This window comes from Thamnophis elegans, chromosome 2 (genome assembly GCF_009769535.1).
Source record: "Thamnophis elegans isolate rThaEle1 chromosome 2, rThaEle1.pri, whole genome shotgun sequence".
Classification (NCBI taxonomy): Eukaryota; Metazoa; Chordata; class Lepidosauria; order Squamata; family Colubridae; genus Thamnophis; species Thamnophis elegans.
Genome location: NC_045542.1, coordinates 74,999,533 through 75,012,590, shown reverse-complemented (window position 1 = coordinate 75,012,590; position 13,058 = coordinate 74,999,533).

Here is a 13,058-nt window from a genome sequence, read left to right as displayed (position 1 = left end):
GTATTGGCTTGACATTGGCACCAACAGCTCAAGTGTGCTTAACAATAACATAGAACGACATGAAGAGGATACAAAGTTACTGTTGCTTCTGATTGATGCTTGGAAGTCATAATGCTTTGCATGTGATGAACAAATGATAAGCAACATGCTTGATTGTCTTTGTGTTTGTTCTTAAGTGATGTGTCTTTCACACATCTTTTTTCTTATGTGCTAACAATATACGTCTTTTCCCAGACCTTGAGGTTTGACCTGAAAATGCTAAAATGCAATTATATTTCTGCTTTACCAAAAACTGAGAGGTTGTTTTCTCAATTATTTTCAATAATGAGCTTTGCCGGTGATGCAACAACAAAAAGGAAGCATTGCTGTGTGTGTGTTGTTTTTCCTAGGCTGTCTGTAGTTGCCAAAGAACATAAATAACATTCTTGAAGGTGGAAATTGATGAAATACATCGTCCTGCAACCCCCATCAAAATGATCTACTGTAAGAAAAGTAGTCAGTTGAGAAGAGTCATTTTTCACCAGTCAGAGCCCATTAGCTTTAATCTCCTGACATCCTCATTAGGATTTTCATCCCCTGATCTTACTGATTTGAAGAAAAAGTTGTTTGAGGACTTAAACAATTGAGGAAACAAATAGCTCACCTATAACAGCCAACTAATTGGCATCTTGTGGCATGTTCACAGGCATATTCAAATAACTTCTATAGTTATATAATGCATTAGGAAAAACAATTGACGTATTCCTTAGATCATTTATTTCTCAACCCAATTTGTCACAAACTGGGACATTCATTCTGGGATAGTGAACAATGAACGTAAAAGCAACTCAAGTGTCTGAGTTGGTCAGGATTTAGTATGATCAGTGTCCCAAAGAATCAGGGCCATAAGATAAATCAGGAGGAAGCCATTTCCAGGAACAAGTGACATAACCTTCAGCAACTTGCTGAAATAGTAATGGCAGTAGGAACAGTGACTAACGAAGGGCAGAATAGCAAGGAAAAGTGTAGTCTGCTGATTCTCAGTAGAAGATGAATTGACTGAGCTCCTACAACATTCCACATAGCAATGTGACTTGTGGACCTGTGATTTAGGATGTAAAATCCAGCCACTAAGGTTTGTACACTGTGTTTTATGGATCAGTATGTTGTGTGAGCTCTGAAGTTGAACAGGGTGAAGATCAGCAGCAGAGACTTTATACAGCTAAGTAGAAGTGCACCGGCACCTTGAGACATTTGATGTGGTACCCCATCACCTGCCTGGGACAGTAAAGCTGCAATGTTGCCCCTATGGATTAACAGATCAACCTAGAGCTCCTTTGCTTGACATGCAGGAGGACATTAAATGCTGGTTATCTTAAAGTTTCAGATGCCTCAGCCTTTTCCTGTTGTTTTTTCTTCTTCTTTCACTTTGCAGAGCTATTTCTCAACATGACTGTATGCTTCAAAGGATAAAAGAAGAATGTCACTGTCAACAGTTCTTTTTGCTGTGTCCTGCATGCAGATGTTATTCTCTATATTAAATTTTCCCTTTTTTCATGTTATATTGATAGGCATGGCTGAAGATCCCAGGGATGCTGGAAGGTTGATTTTCATGTTCTTGGAAAGAAACAGATCAAGTATAAATTTGTAGTAGGACTGTGCAACATTTCAGCATTGATTCCCAAAAGGTGGTTGGGCGACACAGGAGCACAAACGTAGCACCTGTCATTAATAGGGAACAGCTGCATGATCCTGCATGACAGGTGCTGTACTTGCACAGTTGCAGACATTGAAGCACCTTTTGGAAATTGGGTCTGAATCATTGCATTGTTCTTATTTGTCCGGTCCTTGACTGAAAATCTAACCCAAAGATGAGAACTGTGTTCAAGAAAGTGGATAGGTACTTTGTTACATTGTGTAATTATGTACAGACATTTTTTTTAATATACAGGAGATACTTCTGCATTATTTATTATTATTTTTAAAATAAATAACTATTTGCCCATTAAAGGTTTCTAAGTGTACAAGCTAAGACCTTGTTAGTTTTTATTTGTGCTTGCTATTTTATTACTCTGTGCTTCTGTGACAATTACTCAGAGTAAAAAGAAGAAAGTACCTTTTTTAAAGGGACAGAACAAATGCAATTCAAAATCAGTGTTATTGGCCTGAACTTGGCTGGTGATCTGGTTGCAAGGGAATTTCAATTTTTCTATGCTGGCCTTCTGTTAGTTTCTGGGGTAAGTGCAACTGACTTTAATTTTGGTGGTTGACAATATAATCCCTTTTCACATCTGCTTAGAATCTCACATCAGTGAGATTTAGTCCAAGCTGAGTATGCAACAGACTTCAGTTATGTTATGTTCATTGCTTCCAATTGTACAAGATATATCCCACAATGGAACAGGAATATATACTCTGCTCTGCAGACTCCATATAGGTGTTAATTTCCACAAGTGAACACTTCTGTCCTGTAAAAAAATATGCCTCGGTTTCACTTTTAAAGGGCAGAGAAAATTAAAAGTCTGTCTAGCGGGGTGGTTTTCTTGGCAGCAGTAAGTCAGTGATTTCCTATTACTATTTTGGGAGGGATCTTTTTAAAACTTCCCAGATCCAACTGTGCTTAGTTTTTTGAGCTATGCTAATATCAACAATGTATCTGTTAAAGGGAAGTCTAAACCAGTTTTCAATCTGGAGAATTAGTGAGCAAACTTTGTAGAGGGTACCAAATGCAATATTTATGAGTTTTAGTGTAGATTTGAGTTAGGATAGGCCAGTGGGTTGGTCAAATCATGCATTATATATACTTGTATTCCTACTCTATTTTCAGCAATCAGGAAACTGGGGAAGGACCAGCTTCTGTTCTGTTCCTTTTTGCTATCCATGGGAAGATATATAACCTTTTTAATGGACTACGCTACTACCACATATATTTATTATACATATGTCTCTCAGGTCTTGGGAATTCTCTTAATCTCTTCCTTCCATTCCTTAAGCAACTTTTCTCATGTGGTGGGATTGAGATCTACTGACCTGCATGAAGCACATGTAAGTAAAGAGCTAATAGCATCTTCACATCAGAACGTTCAACCATTCCCAGTTCCTTCCAAATACCGGTATTTCTCCCCTCTTTTTCAGATGTTCTCCAAGACACATGGCATGACACAACACACTTATCCACAGGAAAGTTTCATGTGCTAAGAAATCATTTAATTGGGTGAGGTCGAATCACTCTGCAGTTTCTTGGGGGAATTAACCACAAAGTTAATTGTACAAGGTTCTCTTATACAGCCCTGTACACAGATAAAATAGTTGTCATGTGACTGGAAGAACAACTATTTTAGAATTATAAGTATCTTGAAAAGTACTGTAGATGTTCTTGAATGACCGTTCTTAACATTTGTTAACATTGGACATTACACGAAGCTTCCATTCATTATCATATTTTATGTTTTCTTCTGAATTTATTTATATCCTGCCAATAAGTCTGACAATTAGGTTTGATAAACAAGCAGGAACAATATTTATAGCCTGAAAAGTTCTTGTGCAAGCTTGGCTGCCTTAGATTAATTCTGTGCAAGCACCTTTACCTGACCTCCTGAGAGGGCCTTCTTTCCTCTGGAATAAATCCATGTTTGGTTGAGGGTGTGCTGGTAGAATTCTATTTTAAAATTCTATTCTAAAATTCTATTCTAGGATTTTTATTTCTTTTTATTAACTGCACACATTACATGGAGCAACAGTATGCCCCTACAGTATGCTGAAGCTGCACTATGAACTGCAATCAGATTTTTCTACTTTTCCAAGAATTACACTGCAGCTCATGTAAACTATATTCTGAAATGGAGAGATTCTATTTTATGGAAATAACTTCTACGTGCCCAATAACTGGTCTCTCCTGTATCCATTAGCTGTTTGCTTTTTCAAGGATGCAATAAAGGAAATTTAATTAATGTATTTTACAGATAACATTTTTTTAAACCCTGGAAATTACTAAAAACTAAGAGAAGATGTTAAATACTTCAATTAAAAGTTGATCAAGCCTGGCTGGAAGCTGGATAGCAATATGTGTGCAGCTTAAAGGCCAGGATTATAAAACTGCACATCTTATTTGAGGGATTCAGCTAAGCAACTGCAGCAAGGAACAAACAGCTGCATACCAATCTAATAAATGGCAAGCCATAAAGTAAGATGATTTATGGCCGAGAGTAACTCTATGTTGATGCCAGGAAGAAAACAGACATAAAGGAGAAGCTCAAAGGCAAAAAAAAGAAGCAAGCCAAAGAAGTTATCTGGAAGACCTTAACTAGTTGGGTAATGAAATACAAAGAAACAGCAAAGCTCAGAGAGCAACAAAGACTCAAACAAAGGACTTAACTGTAACAGGAAAAGTATACAGAACTATTCTGTCTAATCAGATTTTTCTTTAATAGTGGTGTTACAATGGGAAACGTTAGCACTTGTGATGGACCAGGAGCTTCCATTGCACTGGAAGCATGAGATTCCTTCATGGGATACAAAGCAAGAAATCAACTCTTCTCTCCAGCCTCTTAATCATGGTTTGAGCCCACGGCATCCCTGGTCTAAACCAAAGATCTCTGCCGGGCTCACACTGGAAATATAATCCCATTTATGTCAGACACCTTGAGAAACAGAGCCAGATAACCCAGGGGGGAGGATACTTTTTGAACAGGCCAGCCCCTTTATGATGGACACTGATTTGATTATCTGAACAGTCTTCCTAATTAGAATTGCCACCAGAATTGATAGATCATCCTTAAAGAAATCGGAACTGTAGTGGAGATTTGTACTTAACAGACACACACACACACACACATGCACACACGCACATGCACACGCACACACACGCACGCACACACACTTTTTTTGTTGAGGAAAAAATGTGTGGTGTTCTAACTGAATTGGCAATGACAATTTTTGGCCATTCTGACGTGATTTTTAGGAATGTCTGAGGGAGAGGGAAGGGGCATAATATACATTGTCATGTATACAACAAAGCTCCCTCTCCTCCCAGACATTTAGGCATTTTTCAGCTTCTTGTCTTCCTTCTTTTCTTCCTTGGATGCATTATGGGCACACTTTGCTCAAGATGAGGAAATCTTGTTGTTTTTTAAAACAATAAACTTATGGAAAGTAGAGCTGGTGAATTCAAATTTTAGAACGATTGGGTAAGGCTAGCAATTGTTCACCATAATTTTTTTTTTAAAAAAAATAGCCTGTAAGTATTCATGTTTTATTTACTCTATTAGTTTTAACCCACCCTTTTACGTTGTGCACAATCCCCTGATTGAGAAACATCAATACAGGAAGACTACCCAAGACAGTCCTATAATCACTGAGGAAACTTGAGAGCTTTCTTCTACTGTAAAGAGTTTCTACAGAAAAAAAGCAGAATATCTACTCCTAAATCTAATCTTATATTTACAATGCAATAGCAGAGTTGGAAGGGACCTTGGAGGTCTTCTAGTCCAACCCCCTGCCTAAGCACGAAACCCTATAACATTCCAAACAAATGGCTATCCAACATCTTCTTAAAGACTTCCAGTGTTGGGGCCTTCACAACTGCTGGAGGCAAGCTGTTCCACTGATTAATTGTTCTAACTGTGAGGGTTGTAAATTCAGCCCTGTGTTTGATGAGGGGTGAATCGTGGTTTCTCCTTGGAGTATACCTTATGATTAAGTGAAATAAACCCAAGGTAGATTCTAAGAAAACACATTTGTATTATAAAATAAATAAATAACAAACTTACTGACTAATAACTACATTCTGGTAAAGTTCCTAGCCTACCTCCTCACGGCAGGCAAACAGAAAGAGAAAAGAAGAAAGAAAAAGGAATGGACATGCTCAGTAGGCTGAGAAGAGTCAGCCTACAGTATGTCTTAGAATATAAGCACAACTGGCAAAAAAAAAAAAAAACATCGTGACACTAACTGTCAGGAAATTTCTCCTCAGTCCTAAGTTGCTTCTCTCCTTGATGTTATTTGGGGACGTTATCTGCTTTCTCTATATACCAATGTTCAAAGGTTACTCTGAAAGTACCCCTCTCTCCTCTGACTGCCAAAAACCAAACAAAGGAATTATAATTTGTACAAGACCAAAAGAGAATTAAAATCCTTGCTGGATTTAAACCCTAAAACTAAACAACATTTAGAACAAAAGAGAACTCACAAATCATCAACATGCATTTGGTCAAATTTGGTCAACTTTTCCTTTTACCCCTGAAATACTAAAGAAAAATTTCAGTAAACAGATCAAAAATCAGAAGCCAATACTTAATAAGCACTATGAGCTCTATCAAAGGTGTACAACAGCAAGAACAACGTACACACATCTAAGCATATCACATCTTCCTAAAGTCTCACATTCTCCAGGGACAAAACAGCATAGGAATGTTCAGAGCAAGATTGCCTTGCCAAACCAAATGCAGAGTTGCCCTTCTCATAGTGAGTATATTTTCCATAATCATGGACACACACACACCGCCCCCATTACATTGGCCCTTCCCACCCAGTCAGGCAGGGAAATCAATGTAGAACTCACAAAGATTTCACCACTGTAAAAATCAGTATTGGTTCAGGAATCCAGCATCTGACAAATGCTCTCGATCACTATTCTTAGCTTCTCTTTTCTATAATCTGATTAATATTAAATGACATTTAATGAAATGATTTGATTTCTGGATTGCACTGTAATAACTAGACATCCATAAATCAACATTATTAATTTATGCTTTCATTTTTTTATTGATTAACTGGGCCACTGCTCTTTCTCTACGCTCACACTTCAACATAAATTGCTGAAATAGAATTTTATAGTTCCCTTTGTCCATTGCATAATGCAGTATATTCTGCTAAATCACCTTACCTACAACAGTGTTGTCTCAATATACCTAGATTGTTGCACATACATTCAAACGTATGTCTAGTGATTACTTATCATGTACTTTATCTGGAGCACACAAAGACACATGCCATCACATTGCTTCAGGGTAGGAAACCCTTGTTCCCATTGTAATCCAGTTTTTCCTTGTAAAAAAATCAACTTAGAGGAGAACACCTGCCATAAAATAGATGTTTATTTGCCTTCATGCTGTAGCCTTTCCCAACATGTGCATGATTCTGTCCATCATTTTTGTGATTAATGCAATATCAATCTCTGAATCATAATTTTGGGAGGGAATATTTAGATTCAGCCTTTGGCTCCAGGACTGAAGTGTATCATCTGGGTAAGGACACCAATGTGTAAGAATAACAATACTTTTATTAGAAAGGAAGGTGGAAATATTTAGGCTGGAGTTTTCTTAGGAATTCATATACAATGAATTATTGTTGAAGCTATAATTGTTCTGTAGGCAATTGATTGTTGTTTATTAAAAATTTGGCAATAAATGCACATACCCAAGCATCTTGAAGAGATAAATCATTTTTAAAGAAGCCAGTTGCCCTGAAGAAAGAGTTTATGAAACATGCTGGACTTCATATATCTCTGAAATCTGTTCTCCCTGCTGTTTCAGATACTGCCTCTGTTATAACATAGGTATGCCTGTACTTTAAATCAAGTTACTACAGCGGGAATTGGGATGTTCCTTGGAACTGATATTTATTAGAGTGTTCGAAGTTGGTCTTTTGCAAAGCAGATCCAACCTGCTTTGATCTGATACAAACTCATTCCCCGCTGTTTTAAAGCAGCTGAATAATTTGAAACATTTACCTACATGTGCTGATTCTGATTGTAAGCATAAACCATGTTTCCTGTGGAATCTCCAGTTTCATGGCTGTGCATATAGAGACATTGTACACTGGACAGCCTTTGAAGCAACTGCATGTGTCTTCCACTGGATGTAGCTGCTTGAACTGCTTGAGAAGTGTTTCACTCATGATAAAACATCACTGTGGACAGTGTTAGTATAGCCAAGATTTTAGAGAATAGCTTCTCAGTTTAATATAAATCAAAGTCTATGGACTGTGTAATTAAAAAAGAGAACTTTCTTTTTCCAAATATGCATCCAAAGATAATGATCCATTTGAAACAAACTAGTGCAAAATGAAGCCCTGTTCATTGAGGATTATTGGCCGCTATCTACCACACTGGTCCAATGCAAGTTGGTAGACAGATGTTTTTCAACTTGCCAGATAGCTTTCATATCTAAAAGAGAATTAGAAATAATCCTGATCTTACCCTTTACGAAATATCAGCTCTTAATGACAGTATTACTTCATTGTATAGAGCTACTTTGAGATAGCATTTTCTAAGGTCTTAAGAAATAACAGGTCTTACCTCTCTTGAACTAAAAATCCCAGCGTGTAAAACACCATCTTTAAGTTATCTCTAAACCCAAACTGAATTATTCTCTTCATCTAACATATATCATTAATATTGGAAAATACTGTGTAAAGTTTTATTCTTGCTATCAATTCCTACCCACTTTGTATCTTTAGTATTCTTGATCTGAAAAGTAGAGTTACATGAGTCATTTTTGTTCACAATATTGGTCATACACTAGATCAGACATACTGGTAAGTAGAAATCCAGGCTTATAAAATTAATCATCTAACTCCTGGTGTCCCTTTTAATCTGTAAGCAAAGTGTGGTAGATTTTTTTTTTACAGGTTTAATTGTATAATGGGAAAACATTTTCAAAATTGTGCAAGTGTCATCAACCCACATGAAGACAGAAAGAGAGAATCCTTTATTTCATATTACTGAGAAAAAAATTCATTACATTTTGAAAACCAGTCAAATTGTCAAACAATTTTCTAGTTGCACTCCAAACTCATTATCCTTGTCCTAGAACCATGTACAGACTCTTAAGTACAGCATAATACTCATTAAATAGCTAATGAGAACAATAAGCAAGACATACAGCTTAGATGTTTACTTCTGATTAAAAATGTTATTCAGTGGGTGGATACTCAATCCTATTCAAGATGTATCCATCTGCTTGTTCCCCCAAATACTGACATCCACTTATCAAGAACTTCTTGGGTCCAATATTTAAGCTGAAATAAGTTACAGCATCTTTTGCACCAACACATATGAAATATTTTTAGGAATAGTTTTAAGTCACACTTGGAACAAAAAAAGCAAAACGAAAATATAATTTTCTCTCTCAAGGTTATAAAACTACTGTATATTGTTCTCAGTTTGAAATCTTGTTTAATTTTAATTACAATGTCCATAAAAGGAAGATTTTTATTTCACTGATAGTACCACAAGCCAGTCTTCTGTAACAAGTAGTTGGATAAAACCTGCCTTTCTAGACTTCGTAATAAACTTTCTCATTTTATATAAGCAGTGATGGGTTTCAAAAAATTTTGGAACCTCTTTTGTAGGTGTGGCCTGCTTTCCAGGTCCATTGGTGGAACCTCTTCTAACTGGTTCGGTAGATTTGACGAATCGGTTCTACCGAATAGGTGCGAACTGGTAGGAACCCACCTCTGGATATAAGAGACACGACCATTTCAAAACCATTCTCCACCACTAGATGGAATATGATGAATGTCTTTCAAGCAAAAAAGCAACTTAGTTTATAGTTTATAGTTTTCACTATCATTGGAAAAGTTGGGAGACAGAGAACTTTGGACAAATAAAGGAAATGTTTGTTCCATTTATCCATTTACTTGTATTTCATCTTTTCAAAGATCTACAAAGAAAGGCCATAGCACAACCCCTGCTTGAGGCTTAAACAATTTGTTTCTGTGGATGGGATTCATCTAAAATCAATTCCTCGCTAACTTCTGGACCTTTGAGATAAGAACAGTACAATTCCTGCCTTCCAGTGTTGTGAGAGAAGGCAGAAGATTCAGATTGCTGAAATAAGAAGCCACCTTCTCAGCGGTCTGGCTTTCTGCTTTCAAAAATGAAAAAGATGGAGGAGAGAGGGATGATCTTGTTATGTTGACTGCACCTTTAGATATCCTGTTTACTCTTTCTAAGGTTGTAAGCCTCCATATAAAACAGTAAAGCAATGAAGATCCATAGATCAGGAGTTATCAAAGGATGTTGTGCTGTAAGCTCTAAAATGATAACTGAGTTTGTGTGGATCCCTTCCTGTAAATAAAGCAAATTATTTTTTTGGGACTAAGAATAAAGTAGAAATAAATGTGCCACTTACTTTCAGTAATCATAGTTTTATTTATACAACATATAAAACAATAATAGGTATCTTGCAACTTTATAAAATTAAACGTTTTTCACTGCAAGTAATAAACTGATCACATCTAAAACCATGTTTTAAAGGGAAATGGGGATTTGCTTAGATTTTCATGATTCTTGAAATCTGGCTTTTATTTTTAGATAGCTGTTCCCATTTCACTTTCCATGGTATAGATTAGTATTTTCTCTTCATAACTCTCTTTCCAACTTGGCTGCCATCTTATCCAGATCGGCAACAAATACTGGTAGTAAGGGTTAAAATCAGTGCAGTAACTGTAATAGTGCAGAAGCTCATTAATCGTAGTAGTGCATAACTGTAGTGGTGTAGAAGTGGTGCAGAACCGTACTGGTGTGCTGTACTAGTGCACCAGTATCCATTTGTATAATCCAGTGACAGCTCAGGGTTAGAGAGCACCTCCAAATTCTGAAACTACTCTTTCCAGAGGAGTGCAATCTATCCAGGGTAAGGTTGACCTCAATCCTCAGGCTCACTTTTCTCCTTGCTACTAGCATCATTGGCTTGTCTGGATTTCATTTAAGCTTCCCTCATTATAAAGATTAGGAGGCATCAAGATTATTGGTAACTTCCTTGGAATTGGATGGTGAAACTAGTGAAAGTGGATGGCATAATCCCACTATAAAACTTCAAATGATCATCAAAGATTAGGTAGCATGGGGAGAAAATATAATTGTGGGATAAATTAGGTCATCAGCCTTTGTGTTTGACCAAGCACTACCTGCTGGACACATTCTAACAGGAAGGGCCAATGTCCACAAGATAACCCAGAGAATGTCATAATAAATGATAATAACAGCTATGGAGATATCTAGAAAACTTATTTTTAGATATCATTATACACCAATGATTATATAATAATCATGAGCCATGGTGGCACAGTGCTGAGACTGCAGTACTGCAAGCTACTTCTGCTGCCTGCCAGCTTCTTGCAATTTGGCAGTTCAAATCTCACCTGGCTCAAGGTTGACTCAGCCTTCCATCCTTCTGTGGTTGGTAAAATGAGGACCCAGATTGTTCAGGGCAATATGGTGACTCTGTAAACAACTTAGAGAGGGCTGTAAAGCACTGTAAAGCAGTATATAAGTCTAAGTGCTATTGCTATTTTCACCTCCCCCTCATAAGTTGGCTCAACCATTAGGACTCCTAAAAGAATGAATCAATTTTATATTGCACCATACCTTGGGAAAGCACTTCTTTTATAGTACCTGTTCCTGTTGAGAGATTTAAAAGGTCAAGTGTTATCTCCTTTCTTTGCATATTGGACATATTGTAGAAAACATGCACAAGGTATTTCTATCTTTTCATTATATTCACTTTCAAACCCTTCAATAATTTTTCTTACTTCTATTATTTGTTATGTCTTTTGAAGTCTCCATTGCACCTCCTTCATCAGGTCTTCTCTTTATATGATCCCTTCTCTTAGATTCTTTTGGGTCCACACAATTCTTATCAGGGTAGCCTGTTCTTCAATTCCTCCCTAATTCAGGCCTCATCTTGAGGGGCCCCAATTGAGGAAGAAGTGCCCTGCAACATTGCATTTGGGGGAGGGCGTATCATTTTAGTCATATGCTGCTTATTGAAATTTCAGAGAGAGGGATACTATTAATATCTCAGGAAAACACTGAGAACCTGACAATTTTCTTCACTAAGATATCCAGAGGGAAGAGGATTTCTGAGGTGAGTACTGCTTACTGAAGGAATTGATTTACCCAAATAGAGCTTTTTCACTATCATCTCACTCTGATTACTAATTCTTCAAAGTATGCCAGTGAAAGTGTTCAGGAAGAAAAGGAATTGGTACTTGCTAAATGGATTACAGGAAATAGAATAATCTGAGAATATGGTTGAGGTAATATACCATAAAATATCTAAACTTTTTGGAAAACACTTGAGCAAGCTTAAAAGAGCAGACCATGACAGAGGATATAACGTATAAATTAAATATTTTTAGAAACACATATCCACCCACCCACCTACAGAATTTTCTGATTGGCAGTACAATGAAGCATTGATTTAACCCACTCCATTTACTGGTCTTTGGCTGCAATGAAGCAAATTTCCATCTGGACATCCGTTGAAATAATGGGCAAATCACTGAATAGGAAGAAGTCCACATGAGGTACTGAAATGTATGATAATTTACCTTAATTTTATGGTATGTCATTTTTATCTTTATTATGTAAATGACAGTAATGGCAGGAAATGATGTAATTTGCTTCAATTGTATAATGGTGCCATTATATAAATAGCATAAATTTCCATGATGATATACTTCTGTATTCACCCTAAACGTTCTATTCACTGTAATGTTCTACAAAGTTGGCTCCAATGATAGACAACTATTAAATGAATAGCATGTAAACGCCAAAAATATTTGTTGCCAAAATTCCCGGCGAGCAATTTATAGAATCTAATGCACATCACTTAAATAAGTAACACCTTAGTAATCATTGTTAGCAGACCGGTGATAAAACAGTACTTTGACAAATATTGTGGTTTTATATTATTTTAAAAAATGGAGTTGCTATACAGATGAGCAAGACTGTTAGGCAGGTAAGTGACTTTATTTTTAGACCTTTTAGATCTGTAAAACAGCTACATCTAGTGGCTGAATTGCTTCTAGGTTTGATTCTGTAGTTTTCTGATGTGGGAATTTAATATGTGAAAAGCAAAGAGCAAAGTTATCTAAAGCTTCTTAGATAAGAATCTTAATCACTTTAATAATAAATTTATGTGATTGATATTTCAAATTATTGGAATGATTTATAGAGTTCAGTAGTTAGAATGGAAAAAAGCATCCATGAAATATGGAATAGCCTGAACACAAGAATACCTAAAATAAAGTCTAGGTTGGTCTTTTAACATCAAGAGACTGTTAGGTGGCCT